Source organism: Stegostoma tigrinum, chromosome 43, assembly GCF_030684315.1.
Source record: "Stegostoma tigrinum isolate sSteTig4 chromosome 43, sSteTig4.hap1, whole genome shotgun sequence".
Classification (NCBI taxonomy): Eukaryota; Metazoa; Chordata; class Chondrichthyes; order Orectolobiformes; family Stegostomatidae; genus Stegostoma; species Stegostoma tigrinum.
The window spans coordinates 3556901-3580319 of NC_081396.1; the positions used below are offsets into that span (position 1 = coordinate 3556901).

Below are 23419 nucleotides of genomic sequence, written 5' to 3' on the forward strand. Positions count from 1 at the left end.
ACCGCAAAAAATTCGTGGACCTATCTCTGGATTACTACCAGTGCCACGTGATAACGAGGTAAGGAATAGGAAGGGTATGCATCTAAATAAGTGGTTACAGTGTTCATGTAGGAAGGAGGATTTCTATTATCTGAATAAGTGGATCATATTCTGGGGAAGGTGGGGCCTGTACAGAAACGACGGGCTGGACCTGAACTGGAAGGGCACAAATAACCTGGGAGGGAGATTTGCTCAAGTTGTACGGGATGATTTAACCTAGATTGGCGGGGATGGGGAATGGGATATGGAATTCAGTGGACATGGTATTCAGCTTTCCAACAGACACAACAGGGAGTGAGTTTGTTCATAAAGATATACACTGGATGGAGCAAAGGTGCGGACACAGGTATGGTTTATGGTGTGCATACTTCAATGTTTGAAGTTTCAGAAATAAGGCGGATGAACTTAGAGCATGAGTCAGTACTTGAAAGTACGATGTTGTGGCCAATAGAGAAAGTTGGGTCACTCAGGGGCAGGAATAGTTTTTGGAAGTCCTGGGATTCAGATGCGAAAAAATAAATAGGGAGGCTGGTAAGAGAGGCAGAGGAATGGCATTGTTAGTTTGGGCTGATATAGCAGCTGCTGAATGGCACTTGGAGAATGATACGTCTACAGAAACAGAGATAACGGGAACTGCAGATGCTGGAAAGTCCGAGATCACAAAATGTGGAGCTGGACGAACACAGCAGGCCAAGCAGCATCTTAGGAGCACAAAAGCTGACTTTTTGCGCACTCATCATTCAGCCTGTGGATTAAGCCTTCAGACATATTGAGTGAAAGGTGGGCTTACATTAATGGGTGGCAAGTTATTGAAGCATTAACCTAAATGACTGCATGAAACAAAATCAGGTATCAGTATAAAGTTGTACAAACTTGGGAAGATATATCATTACTGATGACCCTTGAAGAAAGAATTAAGCAAATTCAAGGTTTGTGCATATTCATTCAAGGTTTATTTACCGTTTCAGACAGCTTTTGTACTGAAACGTTCATGTCAAAATCACCAAAAATGAACATAACGACTCGATGCCACATGGAGATGATAATGCCTGAGCTCGGAGCTCTGAATTTTACGCTCATCGGTAACAGTAACCAGAGGGGAAAAAAAAGAAATGGGCTCAACTTAAAGGACAGAGAACAATTCTGAATTAGGAATGACAAGAACAAAAGCACAAATTGTCTTCAAACAATTGGGAAGCAACAAAATTTTGCAACAATAATTATCTTGACGACATCAAACAAGGTAATTTGGAAAACTCATTGAATAGTTTCTGAGTTACACACTCTTAAACTGAATAGATCTCACTGCTCGTGTCAAAAAAAGGACAGATGGTATATTTGGATCCCAGTGGCCTCGACACATATAAAATTTCTTCCACGAAGTTCTCTGACGTGGAAAATTCATTCACTTGACCTGAAAAAGAGTGATTGGGGAATGATTTAGATATCGATGGTCAGGGCATTCAGGTGTTAATTTTAATTCAATGACACACTTGGAGATTTCACAAGCCACAGTGGTCTGTTTGAAGCGTGAATGATTTCATTATTCTCACCTTCACCAGCGTGACAGCAGCACTATAGAAAATGCTCAGGAAGAACAAGGTGATGAACGCAGAAGCTGTTGCCCAGATGTTGCCGTTATCATCCTCATTATCTTCAATCCACTTACGATCTATCGAATCTATGAATATAAAGCCGAGACAATGGATTTAGATTGTCCATTGGTCCAAATGACAAATCTTTGTCTAAATAATGTCATCAGGCACCATTACAATTTTTTCAAGCTGTCAGGTTGTTCTCAAATTTGTTTCTTGATTTTTGTCTCTTGAGTTAATTACTCTCAGGAATAAATTGCTAATACTAATTTCACATGTTCTTCCTTTGTTATCCATGTCTGAACATTTCGAAGCAGTTCATCATTTAAAATGTTCTTGGAGAGTAGGATCATTGTTATCATTCCAGGTGTATTGATTGGGAATGACTGTAGTAATTCGCTCATTATATTTTCAAAACAGGCTGTGGCAGCTGTTAAAGTTGAATATTGTGGTCATCATTGGAGAAGAGTGCAAATGTGATTACTCATCTTCTTTATTTATATGCATTCAATTGCTTGAAAAATCATGACCAAAATTTGGATTCAGAGTAAGATCTGTTGTATTTTTTATTTTTGTGAACTTTTCCTATGTTTTTGCTTTATTGTTTGGGTATGTGGTTATGAGTGTCTCTTCCTTCACAGTTTTTCACGTTGAAGCTTGTGCATAACTGAACATGTTCATGTCACTTTGGTGCCAATGTGTTCATTCACATCTTTGTGCATGTGTAGGTAAATTGTGTTCAGTTCAGAAGTGTAAGCCACAATATCTTAAGATGCCACTTCATTCTTTGATACCTATCTTTACTTTTTATTGACTTTGTGATTTTTATGTTGAGTCGTGCTGATGAAAATGTGTGTTAAAGTATCGATTTCAGAATCTACCAGACTTAGATTATTTTCATGATTGTACTCCATAAATGTGTTCTGTTAGTATGAACCTTCATGTTTTGATTGAAATGTATATTTATGTGATAACGTGATTTCTTTGGCAATGCTTCCTCAACCATCTCCCTGATACGATTTCTTGTGCGAATGCATGTGAATATTCACTGGTGTTGTGCCATTCCCGTATTGTTGCCAATATCCCACTGTGTTTTGATCTTTGCACTTCTAAGTCGGCATTTGAGACTCATAAATTGTGTGTCTGTGTGACCGTGTTTATGTGCTGATCAAATAGTTTAAAATTACGTAACTGAGCTGCATCTTTCTTCATATGGCTATTCTTTCCGCAAGTGAGGTAATAATGAGTTTAAAATTTATGTTGCTCTCAAAGATGTCTATTTGAGTGCACCTGTGGTAGGGTACATCTGGGATATTGTATGTGTGTTTATAAATGCATGTCCGTTCGTATTATGGTGTGTGAATGGACATGCATTCATGAGCATTTGTGTGCTGAGGTGTGTCTCCGTTTTTCATGATTATGTGCAGTTACCACTGTTTATTTGGGTGTGTTCCTTCTATGCACTGGCCTTTGGTCTTTTTTTGTGAGAATGTACACGACAGCTCATATATCATATGTAAGTATGCCTGCCTGTGTGTATCCATCCGTGACAGCTTATCTGTATGTGCATTTCTGTTAGCACATATGTTTGTCCCTTCAAGTGAGAGCTTGTGTATGTGTGTCTTTAGAGCGCTTGTGAGTGTTTGTTTGTATCTGTGTTTGTTTAAGGTCTGAAAACAGACTGTTATTGTTTCATTGTTGAGCTATTCTCATCGATTACCATTGATTACATCTGATCCAGATGGTGTGGGGAACATTTCTCGCCGTTATGGGGAGATAAACACTTTGTAAGGGAGTTTTGAGAAGATTTATAGCTCAGGTTTTGGGTGGAAGTTTGCTCGCTGAGCTGGAAGATTCGTTTTCACATGTTTCTTCACCATTCTAGGTAACATAATCGGTGAGCCTTCACTGAAGCGCAGGTGTTATGCCCTGCTATCTGTGTATGTGTTAGGTTTCCTTGGACATCACCAACCCAAGGAAACCTAAACACATAAGTAGAAAGCGGGACATAACACCAGCGCTTCAGCGGAGGATCACGGTTGATGTTACCTAGAATGGTGATGAAACGTCTGAAAACGAACCTTCTAGCTCAGCGAGCAAACTTACATCCATAAGCACTTTGTGATTGATGCAGGAATGTTGGATATAAAATATGTACAAGGCATGTGAAAGAAAGTGACATTCGGTGTTTGTATCCCAGAACTGAGTCCACGGGTTACAGGATTTTGATTCAAAAGTGTGGAAAATATTTGGAATAATGCCAGTTCAGCTTTGAATTATGCAGAACCAATTTTAACAAATGATTAATGGACCAAGCGTGTCCAACAGGCTTCAAAGGAAGTATGTTGTGTGGAAAATTTAAATCATTGGTTGTAAGGAAGAAGCTGATTGTTCCTGTAAGCTGCAAAATCACATTGCAGCGGGCGTACAACGTGAAAACTCGGCAAGGGGATTGAGCAGATAGTCTGTTAATTGTTATACTCTCTTCTCCCTCAGCTCGACAAGAAATAAAACCATTCTCCCTGTCATATTTCACATGAAAGTGAAGATAAATTGTGTCGACTGATGCACTGTTGCGAGATCCCTGGCAGTCTCCAGATAAAAATAGGATAAATTCAAATCATTCTGAACACTACATGCTTTTTGCCCAAAGCAGTACTATCTTGTTGGACTGTTCCAATAGAGAATAATTTTAAATATCTCTAACGTTTCTATTCTCAGTTAGTGCAATGGAGCAGTTTAAAGCTGGCATGAAATTTATAGACATGGGCCATTGAGGAATCGGGGAAATAAAAATCATAATTCGTGATGTTCATTTGCGATGAAGTGGGCATTGCCAAATTTTGTCAAAGTGTGATTTAGGTTGGATTCGGTACTTTGCAGAATCCTGCGATGAGTGAACTTCATTCTGTCACTGAACAGGGCCGATCTGAGCAAGGACCATTAACTGTGCAAGCAAAGGTTATGGACGTGTTAACTGCCGACATCGACTGGCAGGACAAAATATTTTTAAAAGTGGGAAACACAATCAATTGAACTGTTGTCAATTTACATCACAATTGGAGGAAAGAAAATGGTTTATTAATTTTATTGAATTCGTAAGTGTAACCTTGAGACTTTCATTGGCATGAATTTATGGTGTCCATGAGTGCAAGCGAAATATTCACAAAACTCGGTTTACCGCTGGATTTATCAACTGTTCTGTTGATGATCTTCAATGGAATCGCTTCATGCCCCACCACACAGGAGTAAGAAGCACCGCTGGCCCACTCCTCCGCAGCAATGGATAATAGGCTGTACAAGAAGAAGGAGGTGTTATCGCTCTCTGCCGTCACCTCGGTGTTCTTATAGTTAGTGGGATTAACTGGCTTGTCGTTGGTTGTCCACTTGACAAAGATCTCTCGGGGCCTGAAACCTCTCACTAAACAGGTGAGTGAAACAAACTTCTGTGCGGAGACGTCTTCTGTCGTTGGCAGGAGGACAGACACCGATGGCTCCAACGGATTTATCACTGCAGAATATTTGAAACAAATATTAATTACTTTTAAAAGTTCAAGAAGCAATATTGGAATTTCACCCAATATTCAAATATTCCATGTTTACGTTGGGATTTATTCATTTTCATTTTTTAAAGAAACAGAATGGTATTCATTCTATTCATTAAATAAAAACGTTTCGTTCAATAGTGGTCTCCATGTTATCAGCCCAGAAATAGGAAATTTCGTCCATTTGTCGTCACTGGTGTTTACATAACAAAACTCGAGGTCTCCTCCCAATTTGTTTGACTTGTCACAACAGAACATCCTTGAGTTCAATTTGTTTTTATCAGTAACTTAGCTTTCTTGGCAGGAAATGATCTTTAATCCTCCCAGTGGTGTTACTTCATCACCAATCAAATCATTCTAACAATTTAAGCTGTCAAAACTACAGATGGCATATTTTGTGCATTCATTTCTTCACTCACATTTCTCCTTGTGTATAGAGTGTCTCAGTGGAGTTGGTAGATACTGATTGTTCACCACGCATTCAAATGTATCCCCACTCAGCCAGGCTTCAGTAGAAATATCTAACTTGCTGATCACACCTTCCGAATGCTCTCCGGACTGGTCAACAATCTCTGATTTCAGAGTCTTCTTGTCGTGCATCCAGGTGAAGTTGGCTTCAAAATGAAGGTTGTACACAATGCAGGTTAACGTCACCGTCGCCTCCAGTAAGACCTGTTCGACTGGTGGCGGCAGTATTTTAGCTGTGTAATCATGGCACTCTGAAACTACATTGGAACAGAAGTCAGAATCAATGAAAAAATGCCTCTTGAGAAAGAAAACACCAGTATTCAGTCAATTGACTCACACTTTGAAGAAATCACTTTCGAGAGGGCAACTTCGAACTGTTCCTGCAATGATATTTCCTTTTGTTCATATATTTTGATTTGTGAAAACATTGTTGATTACCTATGAAATGCCCTGTGTAATTACTACCAAAGAAAACTAGCTTTGCAACAAATGAATCCTGTGTAAATAAACAAAATCATCACTGGTACCACGATTTAACCCATGGACTAATTTCCTTTCAGATTTCTTGTCTCACTTCAGGCCAACTACTGATACTTTTGGCAAAACTAATCTCCAATCAAAATAATGAATTTATTCTTTTCCTTTCACAAGGCATGTGTGGAAATGCTGCTTGTCATGGTGGGTGCCAAATCAATTAACAATTTTAGCAAACCTGTAATCTAACTAGTTAGTTTCTTATTCCTCGTGTAATTATGGATATTTTCCGATGTTACAGGAGTATGGAGCTTTCACGGAAATTCTATTCAATGTAATTTAACGTAATGGAAATTAAGTTGCATTATTGGTGTGAGATCGTTCTCAAAAGTAGCTCGTGAAATATTATTCCTCGTGTGCCGAATTTGCAGTAGACCTTAAAAAGAGACAAAGAATACAGCCTTCGAAATAGAGTAGGACACTCGTCCACTCAAGACTTCCCTCCACTACGCCCTCTTCAGTGAGACATTGATTGGGCTCTACTTCCACTTTATTTAGGGAACTACAATCTTAAATTTCTTCACAGAAAAAAAAAATTCAAGTCGGGAGAGTTTAACATTGATGTGTAAACTCACCTGATATTTGCAGTGAAAAATTTCAACCTTCCACTACTCACTGCCTCAACATATCCATCCTGAAACAAGGCTAAAATACATTGGCTCTCATGCTGAGTCCATTCATTCCAATTGCGGCATTCCCAACAGGACTAATTGTCCTGTCATTGCCACTATTTACAGGAAACGCCTAAAACATGCTCGATAAGATCAAGTTTATAACTGTTAATCAAATTGTATCCTCAATTGGTCACTGTTTTAGTGCCATGATTAAAGTTAATGAGCACTGTAACATGTTAAAAAAATCAAGAAAATGCTCCAGGTCAACAGGCAATTCCTAATCTTGGAACGAAATATTGAACACAATTTGCTTTATTTTCAAATAATAGTCACTTAATACCTTACCATGTCATCTTCTGACTTCAAACCAAAAGAGCATAACCAGAAGATTCAGTCAGTCAAGTCTCCTCTGCCATTCGATCATGGCTGATATGTTTCTCAAATGCATTCTCCCGCCTTCTCCCAGTACTAAGCACCAGCCAATCGAACTCTATGTTAAATATTCCCAATGAATATTCCCTCCACAGCCCTCTGGGGCAGTGAGATCCACAGAATAGTCACTCCCTGGCAAAAGATATTCCTCCTTGGTCCAGTTCTATATGGTCATCCCTTTGACTTTGAGGCTGTGTCATCAGACCCTTGTCAAATTTTTAGTGAAAACATTTTCTCCACACCAAACCTATCCCAGTTTCTCAGTGCTTTCTAAGTTTAACCGAGGTCTGTTCTCGAGGGCTTCAAACCCCACAATTCCTTTATCCTTGAATCCATAACCAGCAGTGGATTCTGTATTCACACTACCTCTCCAAGTATTGTCAAACGACAAATGAATCCAATTAACGATCATGTGTCATCAAAATAGTGGAAAGCATGATTCTCTGATTTGAATTATGAGCAATGGTGATGGAAAACTTACAATGAAATGAGATACACCCTGCATGATCTCAGATTATGAACTGTCCCATGCTGTTTACTGAGCTTGATATAGTAAGTGTATTGGATTTGCATCAGTGATCAGAATTAGGATTCTTTCTGTAGTAATGCATCTCTTACCCTGTGGCCCAGTGATGTTTTGACGTTGAATAAGCCCTTCATGGTCGACCTGACATGTATAGACTGCTCTGTTGAACCATTCACTATAAGGGACTCTCAGCTGACTGGTCGTTGAGAAGTTTCCGTTTGTTTCACACACGGCAGAAGTGAAGATACCAGATTTTACCTCTCCTCCATTCTTCAACCAAGTCACAGAAATTTTCTTTGGATTGAAGTCAAAGACTGAACAGACGATGGTTGCAACTTTTCTGTGCTCGATTTCTTCACTGGAACTCACAGTTACGAGAATAGTTGGATGGGCACTACCGTTACCTTTCGAAAACAGATCGTGTAAGTTATCTGATTTTAGAACAAATATTGTCAGTTCTTCTCTTTCAATGCTCATTGCGGCTAGTAGATACTTGATGAAACATTACAAGGATACTATTTATGCAGAATAGAACAAAAGGTGTCATTCAGGCAGAAAGATCAGCAGGTTGATATCAAGGCCTAAAATTGGAAGAAACAACAAGTACTCAATGTGGAACAGAAATTATACATCAATCAAATCAAGGAAAGAATTCCAACGAGTTGAAGAGATAAATGAGGAAATTAAGCAGTTGACATCACAGAGATATGTTGAGAGAGGGGAACGGCACATTATGACTGGAGATACAGCCTTCAGGTGAGTCACAGAAAGTTATGAAACAGAGGTGGGAGGTGGAGGAGGTGATGGTTTTTGTCGTAATATCGAGCAGTATGCCTTCCGTAGTAATGAGGAACGAAATCGTCGATACCTCCTCAAATGAAGGCACATGAAAAGGACCAAAAAACCAAAATAAAGCAAAAAACCTGCAAGGAGCGCAAGAAAGGCTCCTTGACAGGCCCGAGAGATTCTAGTGCAGATACATCAGCAAATTGTCAGACAAGTATCCATAAATAGGGTAATGATTGTAAGGATTGCGATTTCCCCAATGTAGGCTGGTCATGCATCGTTTCAAGTGTCCAGAAGGAACAGATTTGTGAAATTGAGCTTTTGAAAATAGTGCGTTGGAGGCTTTGCAAGCGAGTCTGAACGTGGACTTAACTTTAGGTAATGAGAATGAAAAAGTGCTTTATATATCAATGGAGAAGCATTTTGCAGAGATTGATCACAAATTCATTGGATTCAATATTGTTCTGCAAAGTGAGAGTAATAGGCCTGAACCCAAATTATGAAACATAAAAAGGTCAAACTTGTAATGATCGGGTACGATTTGACCAGAGTGAACTGAGAACGGACATTTAATAGTAAATGTGAGTTGGAGCAGGAGGGTGCATTCAAGGAGGAAGTGCAAAGACTAAAAGGCTAACATGTATCAACAAAGAAAGGACATGTGATGAAAAATGAAGTGAGCCCTGGACATCCAAAGCCATACTGGATTATCGGAAGACATTCAAAAAAAGCTTGTGGCATGCATCGAATGTTCAAAACAGTGGAAGCTCTCAAGACGTACAGAATATGCAAGAGCAAGTTTGAGAAGAGAAATTCAGAGAGAAACACAAAACATAAAATTCTATTGGCACAATATTGTAAAATATGTTAAATAAAAAAAGAGCTGAGGTACAAGTTGATTAATGACAGAAGGATAACAATGGAAACAATAGGGCTCATTAAGTGCAAGAGAATTATTATTTGTCTGGATTAACAGCCCGTCGGTTCTATTATAAATGAATACATTGTGTCGGAGTTCACGATTAAAGTGAAGTTGCGGGTGTAGAAATCATGGAGAATAATTGTGATGTGTTTTAGGAAATCTGCATTAGATGAATGGATGTTCTGTGTTGTATTACGGTTTGGATGAAATGTACCCAGGGCTGTTGACAGAGGAAAAGGAGGAAATGGTTGAGCTGATGGCAATAATTTTGAAGCCATTTTTGGCCTCAGGGGATAGCCCAAATGGCTGTGGGTCAGTCAAAGTGGTATCACGGATGAAAAGGGGGCAAAATATAAACCACAGAATCGGGGGCAGTCAAACTCGGCGCAGGCGCAGGAAAAATGTTGGAAGCAATTCCAACAAACACAATTAATCTTCATTTGGAAGAGTTTAATTAAAAAAAACTTGTCAAATTTTATTGAGGTGTAGTCATATCGAACGAACATGTAGGAATTTTTCAAAGACTGACAATATGGGTAGATGATAGCAAAACTAAGAGGCAATGGGATCTGAGGAAATTTGATTGCATCCAGAACTGGCTGAGTGTCAGGAATTGGAGAGTGCTGGTCGTGGTGTGTTTTTGTGACTGGAGGTCGTTGCCTCGTGGTGGCCTGTGGGTTTCAGCATAAATATTGTTGCTGTTTGTGATGTCTGCCAACAATTTAGGCTTTAATTTGGAAGATTTGACCAGAAGTCTCACAGATGGAATGAAAATTGTTGAGCCGGAAGCATTGACCTCAAAAATTGTGCAGCATAGGAGATTTGAAAAAGAAAAAGGTGACTCGATGGTCTGATCATGACAAATAGAAATCCTTCTCGGAAAGTGTGAGGTGATGCATGCATGCTGAAAAAAAAGTAAGATTTGGCATTGCAAGTCGTGGAATCCTGAGATGCACGAGATTTCTGCATGCCTACCTCTTGCTTATCGCTCAGAGACTTGCCAAAAAGTCACAGAGTCGTAGATATGTACAGTGTGGGAACAGACACTTCGGTTTAACACGTCCGTTGTAAACAGATATCCCAAATAATCTGACAACTTTTGCCAGCATTTGCCACATTTCCCTCTCAAGCCTTCCAGTTCTTGTACACATCCAGATAACTTTTAAATGTTGTAATTTTACTCCACCAGTTCCTCTGCCATCTCACGTGGTTCACATGTCTCCCTTTGGATGGCCCCTGTTAAATCTTGGCCTTCTCAACTTAAACCTTTGCCCTCTAAGCTTTGGACTCCCATATCCCAACGAAAACACATTGGCTGTGCACTATGTTCATATTCCTCAGAGTTTTATGAACTTCTATCAGGTCTCTAGTCTTCGACTCTCCGGGGAAATTAACCCCATCTTATTCAGCCTTTCTCTGTAATTTAAATCATCCTCTCGTTTCGAGTGGAATGAATCATTCAGACAAGGTTGGAATTGAAGCTGAGTGCTTGAGAGTCATGTTGAAGCTGCAACCCTAACGATATCAGAAGCTTTGAGGCAAATACTTGCATTGTCAAATCAACAAGGCAATTGATCCTGTGTTAGTAAATTGTATCAGAATAGTTTTGTAGTTTTCTTAGATTGGCATTTAATAGATGGGACAAAGGTCATTCTCTCTTGTGCATTTATGATTCTGTGAAAAGTGCAAAGAATCATGCCCTATTCACATAAAGCACACACATCGGTTTACCTGGTTCCCACAACACTTACATGGCATTTCAGTGCTTGTGTCGGATCCGCTGTGTCGAACCTCACAGATAATTTTTTCGCATTCTGCCTCTGATTCGGTGAGCACTAACTGACTGCTCAGGGTGTAAGTTCCCTTCTTGTTTCTCACCGATGGATATGTCATAACTCCATTCGGAATCCGCTCCCCACCTTTCTTCCAGGTCACTTTGGTGGTGTCAGGAGAATAGTCCATCGCCAAACAACCAAAAATCAGAGAGCCGTCAATGCTGTGGTGCTCACAGGAGGCTAGTCCATAAAGTATCGGGGAAGACGGTGTCACTGGGAAAGAATGCCAGATTAAGCAAGTTAGACTCTGTTAATTCATAGAATCCTTACAGAGTGCAAACAGACCATTCAATCCAACACGTCTACACTGCCAGTCGGCACAGCATCCTATCCAGCACCATTTCCATCCCCGAAAATCCTGAATTTCACATGGCTAATCCACCAAGTGTGCATCCCTCTGGGCACTGTGTGCAATTTTGAATGGTCATTCCAGCTCACCTGGACATCCTTGGACTGTGGGAGGGAATGGGAAAACCCTTTAGAAACATATGCAGATACGCTCAGAATGTGCAAATCCAGCACAGACAATTATTCGAGGTTGAAAGCGATCGCGGTGCTGATAGCAACGTACAATCAGCTTATTTTTGGTTCATGTTATTTGTTGTTCTGTTATTTCGATCTCCAGAAACACGCCTTATACCTTCACCATTATGTTATCACTAAGGAATAAGAACACTCCAAGCTCATCACAATTCAGTTTTGAAAGATTTTACCATTAAGAAGATTGACATTCATTTGGATTACAAGTGAATAGAGGAGACGTGAAACGAATTAAAACCAAAGCACTGTGTGTGTGTGTGTGAGTGAGAGAGAGAGAGAGACATAGTGAGAGGGTCAGAGAGACAGACAGATTTTCATTGTTCATTTACCAGGTCTACATTTCTCAATCATGAAAGTTGTGTGAATGATCAATTGCTTTGTCCTTTCTATGATTGCTCTTGTGGAAGGAAGTACACTGCAATTGATCATCTCATACTACCTCAGATTCGCCATGTGCCCAAAGAATTTTAAAGTGACTGAGCCTCAGAAGTGACTGTATAAGTTGTACTTACAGGATTACAATAAAACAATCAGAATAAAAAGATGATGGAGGAATATGAAGAGCCTTTTATGACGTGCTGGGTTGCGAGACTTGGAGTGAACCCTTTCTGACTGATCCCTCCCTGACATGATACAAATTTGATGTGTCTGAAAGGATATTTGTTCTTTGCAAGCCAATAAATTTCAATTATTTCAACATTAAAGTAAAGTTTCCAGGGCAGTGGCCAACATTAGAGTAACGTTTCCAGGACAGATGTCAACACTGACTTCTGAGTCCATGAATTGCCTTGAATTGAGAAACGAAATGGGTGAGGCAGGGCCCTTCTTATCGTCTGATGCTGCCATGCCACAGAATCTTGACTGATAATTCAATGTTCTTCCTATTTGAAAACCAGTTGGAAGACATAGATAATATAATGTTTGCAGTGGCTGCCCTCATGGGAGAGACTTCAATGTGCATCACAATACAAGTAATGAGAAGACAAATTGCTGCCCAGTGTGAAACAAAAATTGGCCCACACATTCGTTGATTATCTTTGTACCTGTGATTCGAAATTGCTGTCAACAGAAGCTATCTTTACCCTTTGCTAATTATCGATGGGGATGTGTGTACCGTTGCTTTCTTCCAACTTTATTGACCTTACAAAGCACATATTTACAGTTATGCTTGGACGGGAGTGGTAGGCCCAGAAATAACGTGAAAAAGCGGCGATATCGTTAAGCATAGAGATCAATTTCAGTTGGTTGCGTTGTCTTTCATTTGCTGCCCCGTCCTTCTTAGTGGGAGAGGTCCTGGGCTCGAAATTTGCTGGGGATGGAGTCTGGCCGTGTTTCGAGAGTGGAACCAGCAGAGAACCAACAACGGTCCCACTGCATTTGAAGTAAAGGAGTCAATATTGCATTTGATAAATGGGATGCCAAACAAGTGCATTCCATCGTGCTGAATGATGCAAAGCTTCTTCAGCGCGACTGAAGCTTCACTCGTCCAGAAAAGTGAATAGTATCCCATCACACTTCTGTCTCGTGCCTTCTTGGTGAGTAGGCGTTTGGGGATAGCAGGTAAATTCCTTGCCGAAAATGTCTGGCCTCAGACCTTTTCTTGGTACCATATCATTTGCATCGTAAATCATATTCATTTTTATTTTAAATGACAGCCCACAGCACGTTGATGATGTGGGATTCATCAATGATAATAACATTACCAAGATAAGTATTTAAAGTCAGTCTTCTGAGAGATGGAATATATTGGGCACAAATGCGTTGTGAAACTTATTTTCCATTGTGAATGCAAGTCAGAATATTTATTCTCAGAAGAAGTTCATTGCAGCAGTGCCCAAAGGATCAGAGGACACGAGCTGTGAGTATCTCTGTCATATTTGACCTCATGCCAATTATCTGGAAGCTTAAATTGATAACGGGCAATTATCCGAATGCTGGAGGCCTCTGCAAATAAGCGGTCCTCCATTGACAATCAGAGACTTTGGTGAACTATAGTCAGCTGCAAATTCCGCAGGAACGATTCAAAAAATTAACATGTGCGCTTTAACTAACAAATTGACACCGAATTCACTGCAAAGCTCTAATTTCTCAGTCTGACATCCACTCCCTCTCATTCTGTCCTAGAACCTCCACTGATGTTGATCACCCCCACACTGTCACATAGCCATTCACTCTGGAATGCATGAGCGCATTCACACAATAATACACATTCCAAGATAATCATTTACTCAGCTGGATATGTACTCTCGATTCCTTACAATCCATTCCCCTTCTGCCAATCTGCAGATGGCCCATTTATATCTGGCCCTGACAGTACCTGTCACTATCATGGGATCCAACTCCCCAACACATGAGTTTAAGGCCTTGATCATTGAACACTCATCTTACCGAATCAGGCTGCGAACATTGCATCCCACCTCTCTTCTCATCCGTTGTTTACTACCTGCCACTTTGCTAAACTGTGAGGTTTACATTGTGTATGATGCCCTCCTGCCAATTCATTGCTGTGATCACCTCCCACCCAAAACAGTCCCGCATACTGCTGACCTGTCAACTAGCCAGTCTGGCACTTGAGGCACCGACAATATTTCCACTAAAACGACCCCTCACTTTACAAGTACCACTCAGTCAAGCTGGTTCCTCGGAATCATAGTCATCTGCCTGGATTCTAAACTGCCCAGCTACATGCATGCCAACTCATGCAGCAACCACCCAACACATCAAAGCCGACCAGCTCACACTCTTTCCCCTCACTGTCTCACCACCTGAGAACATCAGGCATGCTCCATAATGTGGCCACAGAGTTATAGAGTCATGCAGTGTAGAAAACGCCCCTTCAGTCCAAATCACCAAGGCCGACAGCATTCACAAATTAAAGTAAACCCATTTGCCTACATTTGGTGCAAGTGTCTCCAAAGCTGTTCGTGTACTTGCCGAAATGTCTTTTCAATGTGATAGCTGTACCTGCATCTACTACTTCCTCTGCCAGTTCATTCCACACACCAACCACCCTCTGTTTGAAAAAGTTCCCCACGGGTCCCGTTTAAAGCTATCTCTGTTAACTTAAAACTACGGCATTTAGTTTTGATCTCCTCTGCAATGGAAAGAAAGAGTAACCTTTGCTATTCCCGTTTTCTATTTCCCTCATGATTATACAAACCTTTATAAAGCCACATATACCCTTTTATAAATCTTCTAAAGTCACGGAATTCAAAGAAACATCCAAAGCAAACAACCACTTTCCATCTCTCAAAACCTCAAGTCTCAGTTACATCCGGCAAATATTTTCTGTACTCTTTCTCAATTCCCAAGATTATTCATGCAGCAGGGCAACAAAATCTAAACACTGTACTCCAAAAGTGGCCTCATTAATGTCGGGATAATAAAATGTGACCTGGATGAACACAGCAGGCCCAGCAGCATCTCAGGAGCACAAAAGCTGACGTTTCGGGCCTCGACCTTTCATCTCTGCTGTGTTCATCCAGCCTCACATTTTATTATCTTGGATTCTCCAGCATCTGCAGTTCCCATTATCACTCATTAATGTCGGGTACAGCCAATTGACTGTTGATTCTTATACTCAACGCTCGAACCAATGAACAAAAGCATGCCAAAAGCCTTCATCACTACTCTCTCCGTGATACCTCTTGCAAGGAACGATGTACCTGATCCCGAACGTCCCTCTGTTTGACAACAATCCCCAGTGCCCGACAAGGAACTGTGTAATTCATACGCTGGTTTGTCTGATCAAAATACAATACCACTCATTCATCTCAGTTGGACTCTATCTGTCACTCCTCAGCCAATTGATCCTGCTGATCAAGATCCCTTTGAACATTTAAAAAAAGCTCTTCATCGACCACGTTATGACCCATTTTGTTGACATCACAAACTTGCTAAAGATTCATTGTTTTAAAGTTTCAATGCCGAATATTGTGTCTTGTTCATATTTTCCCTCATAACCACGCTTTCCTTTAACAATTTTTTGAAAAAAAATCATGTTTTAGCCTCAATCACTTCCTTTGGCAGAATATTCAAGAGGTTCCCCACGCTCCAGGTGAACAGTAAACAAATGAGTAAAATTTTATGGGGTGTTAGGAAGACTGTTGCACTCAAGAAATATCATGATCTCATGAATGGACAAACATTCTTAATGTGCCAAGAGACCTTCATCGGCCTCTAATCAGTATCCTCACATTTTCTCTCGGCTGCACGTCCCAAAACTGTTGACGTTGAGGACACCGGACGGTCAGGAAAGCAAGTGCTTCACTTGAAACTTCACCTCCAAATCACAGTTGGTTTCACTTGCAAATATTTCTCTGTCCCTTTCCTATTTCAGGACCACAATTAATAAAATCACTTTCTAACAGCACTGTAGACCTACAAATGCCACTTGAATCGTAGCAATTCAAGTCGGCTGGTGCTTACAAAGTTCGCAAGGAGATGTAAGAGTTCTGACACTTCCAGGTAAGTCTAGAGACACAAATAACTATTCGACGGATTGAAATATATTTGAGGGACTTGTTGAGTGCCCATTCAGGGACCACGTGCCAAACAGCATCCTTCTGTGTTAATCCGCTATGTTTTCACTGAATTAACAGAACTGTCTCTACATTATTTAATGGAAATGAAGGTTTCCTCATTTTAAACATTGTAACCATATGTTAATATTGCCTGGAATAACGAAATATAGTGTTTCATTAAAATGGTCTGACGAACTTGATTGTCCTGTTAGAACTGGAAATTGTCAGAGATTTAAAGTTGATTCTCATCATACTATTTGTCCTGAAACCACGGCTGCAGATTGGGTTACTCACTTTCAATGATTATCTGATACTAAATATCACTGAACATTCTTAATTTACTATAACACATTTTCTCGATGAACATCTGAAGTTGTTCCACTGACCTCGAGCATGTTTTTACCGAAAAATCAAAACAAACTGAATGTGAGAAGCCTGAAATAAAACCACAAATTACTGAAGAATCTCAGCTGGTCTGACAAATTCAGAGGAGAAAAAACGCAAAGATAATTTTTCGAGCACTCTTTAGCAAATTATGTTCATGTTTTCTAGTGTGGGAACAAACATCAATTCAGTTCGGCTTTGAGTAAGTTTGTTTGGCTTCTGCTGGAAAACGGATGCTTCCGAGACGTAATGGACAAACTGAGGTATAAGCGAAAGGTTGTCTGAAAATCTGCCACCATTTGCTCTCAGTGTTGGATTCAGCGGAAAATTCATCCTCCTGAACAGTCAAACTATTCTGATTAGGTACTTTGTTGGTTTAATAAAAAATAAAACAGGCTCAACATTGTCACCTCAAGTATTCTTTGGGGTCTATTCATACGAGGATTTTTAAATTAATATTATTGATAGATGATTAAGTCAACAACTGGAATTTCTGTTGGGAGTAACTGAAATAACCCCACTCGCATCACCCAAATCCCAAGATCAAATATTGCTTTTATTTAAATTAAATCGATCTCCCCCAACGCCCCACCCAATCCCAGCTGCTGTTTAGACAGGTTTTGAATCAGGACTCTATTTCTGAAATTCTGAAAACACCGACAGAAGTTACAGTGTTTTTTATTCTCCGATTTAACCCATTTAGCGGTGGCATTATGTACCTCAGTAACAGATTGGAATTGAACACGGGCCACATATCTCAAATTCAGGGTCACCACCACTGCACTGCAAGAGACCAGAATATAAAAGCTCGACACTATCTCGGACAATAGAGCCCACTTGTTTGACAGTACATAAACAATGTTATCTATTAACTCCTTTCAGCAACCAGGCGTAGATATAGAGTCTTTTCACGAATTTCAAAAATTATTCTAACGCTCTTTGATAGTCATTCTGAATTAGACAATTTCGACAAGAACTACTGGAATAAAACTGAAATAAACTGGAATTGCATTTCGATAAATACAGTGTCACTAGATTTTAACCTTGGGGAAGTCCCTTTCCAACAGAATCATGGGTGTTACTGTACCAGACTATCCGCTATAACTTAATAAAGAAAAATATTTTGAAGTGTACTTTTGTCGTTAACAGTCGCACGAACAGCCCACGATAGCTACTCCAAGAAGAAGATGCAAAATAAATTCTGATTCTCCGTTGTGCCACCTAGCTTGTCACGGAACGCTGAGTGAGGAATAAAATTTACAACACGCTATTTCCACTGCCTCACTCAATCAATCATTTCACTCAATCAAAAAGCTCCCAAGGCAGACACATTATTGCTAAAAATCGATTTCAAAAATCCTGCAGTAATTTCTGAATTATTTGCTCTGATTTTAGCGATTTGGTCAGGGTTTTCATTTCTGAGGCGCCAATCAAATGTTATTTTACCGGCAGATCAAAGCATTTTTGAAGCAATAGATGAAATTCAACTGCTTCAAATACAGCAGACTGAACCAGACAATTTAGAACGTTCAAGACCACAGATTCACTGTAATTTAACTTTCATAAAACAAACTAGTCAGAGGTAAGCAAAAATGTCAATGGGAATACATTCAAATAGACCAGAGAATACATTCTCCTTTAATAAACTTCATAAATCATCATGATAAACCAAATTTTGAGGTGAGAAATTTCACTAATTTAAGCAAAGCTCAAGCGGAAATAGATAATGTTCGAAATTAATTTTAAGTATTCTTAAAAGATTTCTTTAAATTTGGAGATTTTGCACGCACTGTACAAAATCAATTTGCACAATATTGTGGAAAACAATTTCTGTTGAATAACTTAAGGTAAATATTTCCTGTCAAGGTTGCTTTGCAACGGATATTTCGTTTTCTTGTGAACTGATTTGCAATGAATGATAAGTCTTTAACATGTATGAATTTAGAATATGTTTCTGCCGGGAGTTGCCTACTTTACCTGATGTCTAAATAAATGATCATCACACTTAACTAATATGAACAATATTCTTCAGATGGCTAAGTTGCATCAGTTGGTCAAGTATATTCATTAAAGTAAATATTACTCAATTTTATTGCTTGAAATATACAATGTGTTCTAATCCACTGCAGTTAATTCTTCTGCAAAATGGTAAACTCTTCAGATGCCCCAACGCATTGATATATAACACATTCTCTGCATTTGCAGCAAGTGTTCACAAGAAGAGTTCATGCTTGGACAATTTTAATTCATACGAACTCTAACCTTGGCCACATAATCCCTGACATCAGTTATGTCCAAACGAGTGACTTTTGAGTTGATGTGACGTTGTAAAACGAAACTCTACATATTTACACAACCTGAATTGGGAAAACATAGAACACCGTGCTAATTATTTCGCTCAGTTAAAATTTGTTTTTATTCCCACAAACATAGCTTAATCAGGGATATAACAATTAATTAAAACTAGTTGTTTGTGAAATGATCAAAACTGTGAATTAGATCTGTTCTTCATCCAAGGGTTTGGAAGAATTAATGATTAACCTTTGCCAATTAACTTTCCCAGCCATAAAATCTTGTTTGTAATATATGGCGGAATTGAAAGATGATTGTTGATCAACTTTATGGCATTTTTGCTCAACATCAATAATAAATAGAACAGTATATTATTGAAATTCTGTTCGTCTTTCTCTGTGACTTGTAAACTATGCAAGGAAAGATCTTACGATTTAAACAGCTGATTGCAAAGCATGGAATAGGTTATACTGCAACTATAACATATCAGTAAAAAGTGTTCCACAGGTTATCTGTTTTTCCTCAATTTCCAAACCTTTGCCATCTGCCTTTCACCTAATATTTGGCTTCAGGAAATTTGAACTCAAATGCGGTTGCATTAGATTGGGAAACTGGAGAGTTCCATTTCGACAACCATGTAAACAATGTGAATTTGATGTAGAAATCAGAAATCGCTTCACAAATATTACGACTTTGATGCCCTCTAGAATTTTCTCTTTTCAATAGAAGAAAAATAGCCAAATCACAACATTAAGGGAGAGGCGTGTGTTTGCAGCAGAAATAGCTCCGCAGGCATTTTCAGCAGAACTGTAACATCACAGAAGAAATCTCAAATTGGGATCCATAAAAGCTGCTCACCATTAACCAGCTAATCATTAATTTATATACAAATAAGAAGCCAGAGCAGCAGCCTTGATTGCAAGGTGACTTGTGTAACAATACATAAAGCAAAACACATATTTAAAATAAAATTTGAGTTGTATTTCAATTTATTTAAACCTGTTTATCAAGTCTGTCATGTAAATTGTGAGCACTGCGCAGCAGAGCAGCTAGATTCATCTATCGATTCATGACTTGAATGTCAAAACAAGATTAGTTTAATGAACGCATATTAGCACATTTTCATTGTGCATTATATTAACGTTATTCTCAGTTGTGAAAGTTGATCAATTCGACATTTTAAGATGTAAGTTCCAGATTGCATTTATCTGAGGCTAGTAAGAACAGATTTTACTTATTTTACATTTAGACTGATTTAAAATAATCAATACGCTAAAATATCGAGGTGTCGAGCAGGATGAACACAGCAGGCGAAGAAGCATCATAGGAGCAGTACCGCTGATGTTACGGGCCAAGACCCTTCTTCAGAAATTTGAAGAAGGGTTCAGGCCAGAAACATCCGCTTTCCTGCTCCTATGATGCTGCTTGGCCTACTGTGTTTATCCAGCTCTGCACCTTGTTATCTCAGATTGCCCAGTATCTGCAGGTCCTACTATCTCTGACTGCACTAAATGTTGTTTTTTAATGCCTTGAACCTTCCGTTTGTCTATGTTAAGTCTGTTTTCAGACAGTTGCAAATGGATATAATGATTTCAATCAACCAATGGCGCCAAATAAGTTCAACAAAAGCAGAAAAGATGCAGGAAAAGCAAAGAACTTCGCAAATATTAGTAATTAAATGTAATCCAAGTGGACAACATTATCAACAGGGAAATAAAGAAAGCACCAATTACAGAAAATCATGAAACCCATTAAAAACCCAGCTCTATTCCACAAAGTTAATGAAAATCCCAACTAAACAATTCAACAGAGTCAAGTAAAACAGAATCAGAATTCAACATACTCAAAACAACAAATTCAACTGAAAGAGAAACAGAATGCAATCAAATTAATTCAACAAAATCGAATAAAACAAATTCAGAATCTGAACAACTCAAGTCAACTGAATAAAGTAAAACAAACTCAGAATACAATCAGCTGAAATCAACTGACTGAAATTATTGACAATCATTTTAGTTGTTCAAACCTATCAACTCAAATCAACAGAATGAAATGTCAAGAGAGAATCTAACGTGTTTATCATCAAGAAAATTAACATTCTAAACCACAAAGTACAAGCACAACACAAATATCACATGTAGGAGAAATATATTGAAGAAATTGACAAGAATGTTTCAGCATATCTTGTCAATGTTTGTTTTTGAACATTTTTAAATTCGTAAAGCTTGTTCTCACTGGCATTAATCATTGTTTAAACGTTGTATTGTTTAAGGCACTTTTTTTTCAATTACCCCAGCTAAACACTATTGCCATCAGATAAAAATGAGAGAACCGCCGAAGAACTGAATCACTCACCAGCACTTTGTTTATTTGCCTGGACTTAAATGAATTTTATAATTACTATGGAGAAAATACAATTGGAACAAAACTAAACTCAGGACAGAATCCGTGTATCATTTGAATCATGAATTAATCAAATGAATAGACAGTTAACAAACATAACGGTTGATTGGAACATTCAGGTTTCTTACCTGAAGTCACAGTCAGCATGGTTCCTTGTCCCCAGTAATCGAAGTAGTCACAATGTTACATTCCATGGACTGGGTCACACAGTAACTGTCTCTGCACAAAACAAGCAAAAACTGTCATTATTTTAAATCATCATAACTAGAGGCAAAATAAAATAACAACAAATCTTCATTACGTTATAATTGTGCAAATGGAGTCTGCTCATTTTTGATAACAGATTCTAATATTGTACACTCCTAAGAATAACACATGAAGTGATTGTCAATATCACCAACTAATTATCAATAATTATCGCCGTTTTTACAAATTCAACCGTGGTATTCGGTAATATCCCAACAGAACTGATACTGAACTTAACATTCAGATAGTTTGTAAAAAGTAATTACTGACCCAGTTCCATAACAATGAGAGATGAACGTGTTTATGTATTGATCGTATTGGCTGTGCTACCCCAGTAGGTCACTGTGAGATGCATGATATCAAATACTATGGTGGGCTGTATACCATAAAATGCAGATACCCATGTTCACTGAATCCTAAATAAAAAGAACTGGTTCAGGCTCCTCTAAAAATGATGCAGTGCAAAAGTTTAGATTTTACTTCCCATTGTATTTTTAAAGGTGCTTGCAATATAATTTCATGTTTGGTGTACGTTTAACGTGTTGGTCTATCGGAAGAAAGTAGAATAATTCTGTTCATTCATACAAATGAGCTTTACTGGTCTGCATTTTAATTAAGTCTGATATTATTTGTCCCTCCTGCTATGGTCGTAGTCGCCAATTTGAATGAAACACTTGCCAGTGGTTTCTGAATGACGATGCCATTGTTCACATCACTGTGACCCACTGTAGTATCACAGTGATGTAAACCTGCACAGAAGCTGCCCTCATTGTTTGTTCCATATTCTGCCTCAATTTTAATGTGGAATAGAGATTTAGTACTGATCATTGTGGAATGAATGCCATAACTTGCATAATGCAAATAGCAGAGATTTCATGAGGATACAGATGAAATCAAATCAGCATAATGTTCAAGTCTTTCATTTATGGAACTATTAGCAGTACGTACGCCATGCCTAATACTTCATACTTTATTTTATTGCTTGTTTTGTAAGTTTTAATTGTTCATTTCCGCTGTAATAGTTTTGTCAGAAGGATTTTGAGGTCTACGTCGCATTATAGTTGTGAATGTCACATTGAAGACAAGTACTCACGATTAGTTTACAGTTGTATCTGCAAAGTGTCTCCTCGTGCTGTTTGTGTACATGTCCAGCCGTTGTTCCTCGCTCTGTGGTCTCTTGCACAGTAGTAGACGGCGGTGTCTTCGAACTTCAGGCTCTTCATGTCCAACGCGAAGATGTTGTTTGAAGTGTCTTTGGACGCACTAAATCGATCTTTAATCGCTGGCGCATAGTAACTGTACGATGAACTATAGTAGCTAACCAACCACTCCAGACCCTGTCCAGGAACCTGCCGGACCCAAGCCATATAGTTGTTGCCAAGATTGAACCCGCTGGTTTTACAGGTCAGTGTCAGGGAGCCTCCAGGTTGGCTGTTCCCTGCCTCTGGCTGAGTCAAAGTAACCTCCGACTGGACACCTTCAAAAAGAAAATAAAATATGACCAGTTTTACTGATGAAATGATTCCTACATCTTTTACATTCCAGGACTAGGTGAACACGTGAAAGATAACACACAGAAACTTGGAGAAAAAAAAATACTCACAGGATAAGAAAGTCAGAAACAAACTGAGAAAAATCGTCGACGTTGTCATTCTGGTAACTTGGGAGAAAAGGTTCTGTCAAGAATTTTTTAACCACACCCCAAATCAAGGAGTGTTGAATGAAGGTGCAGTGA

The 23419-nt window shown here is 39.0% G+C and overlaps 1 pseudogene; it reads right to left on the reverse strand.

Moving 5' to 3' along the window:
* Positions 1-969: 969 nt before the first annotated feature.
* LOC132206017 (Ig heavy chain C region, membrane-bound form-like) lies at positions 970-23419 on the reverse strand (annotated as a pseudogene).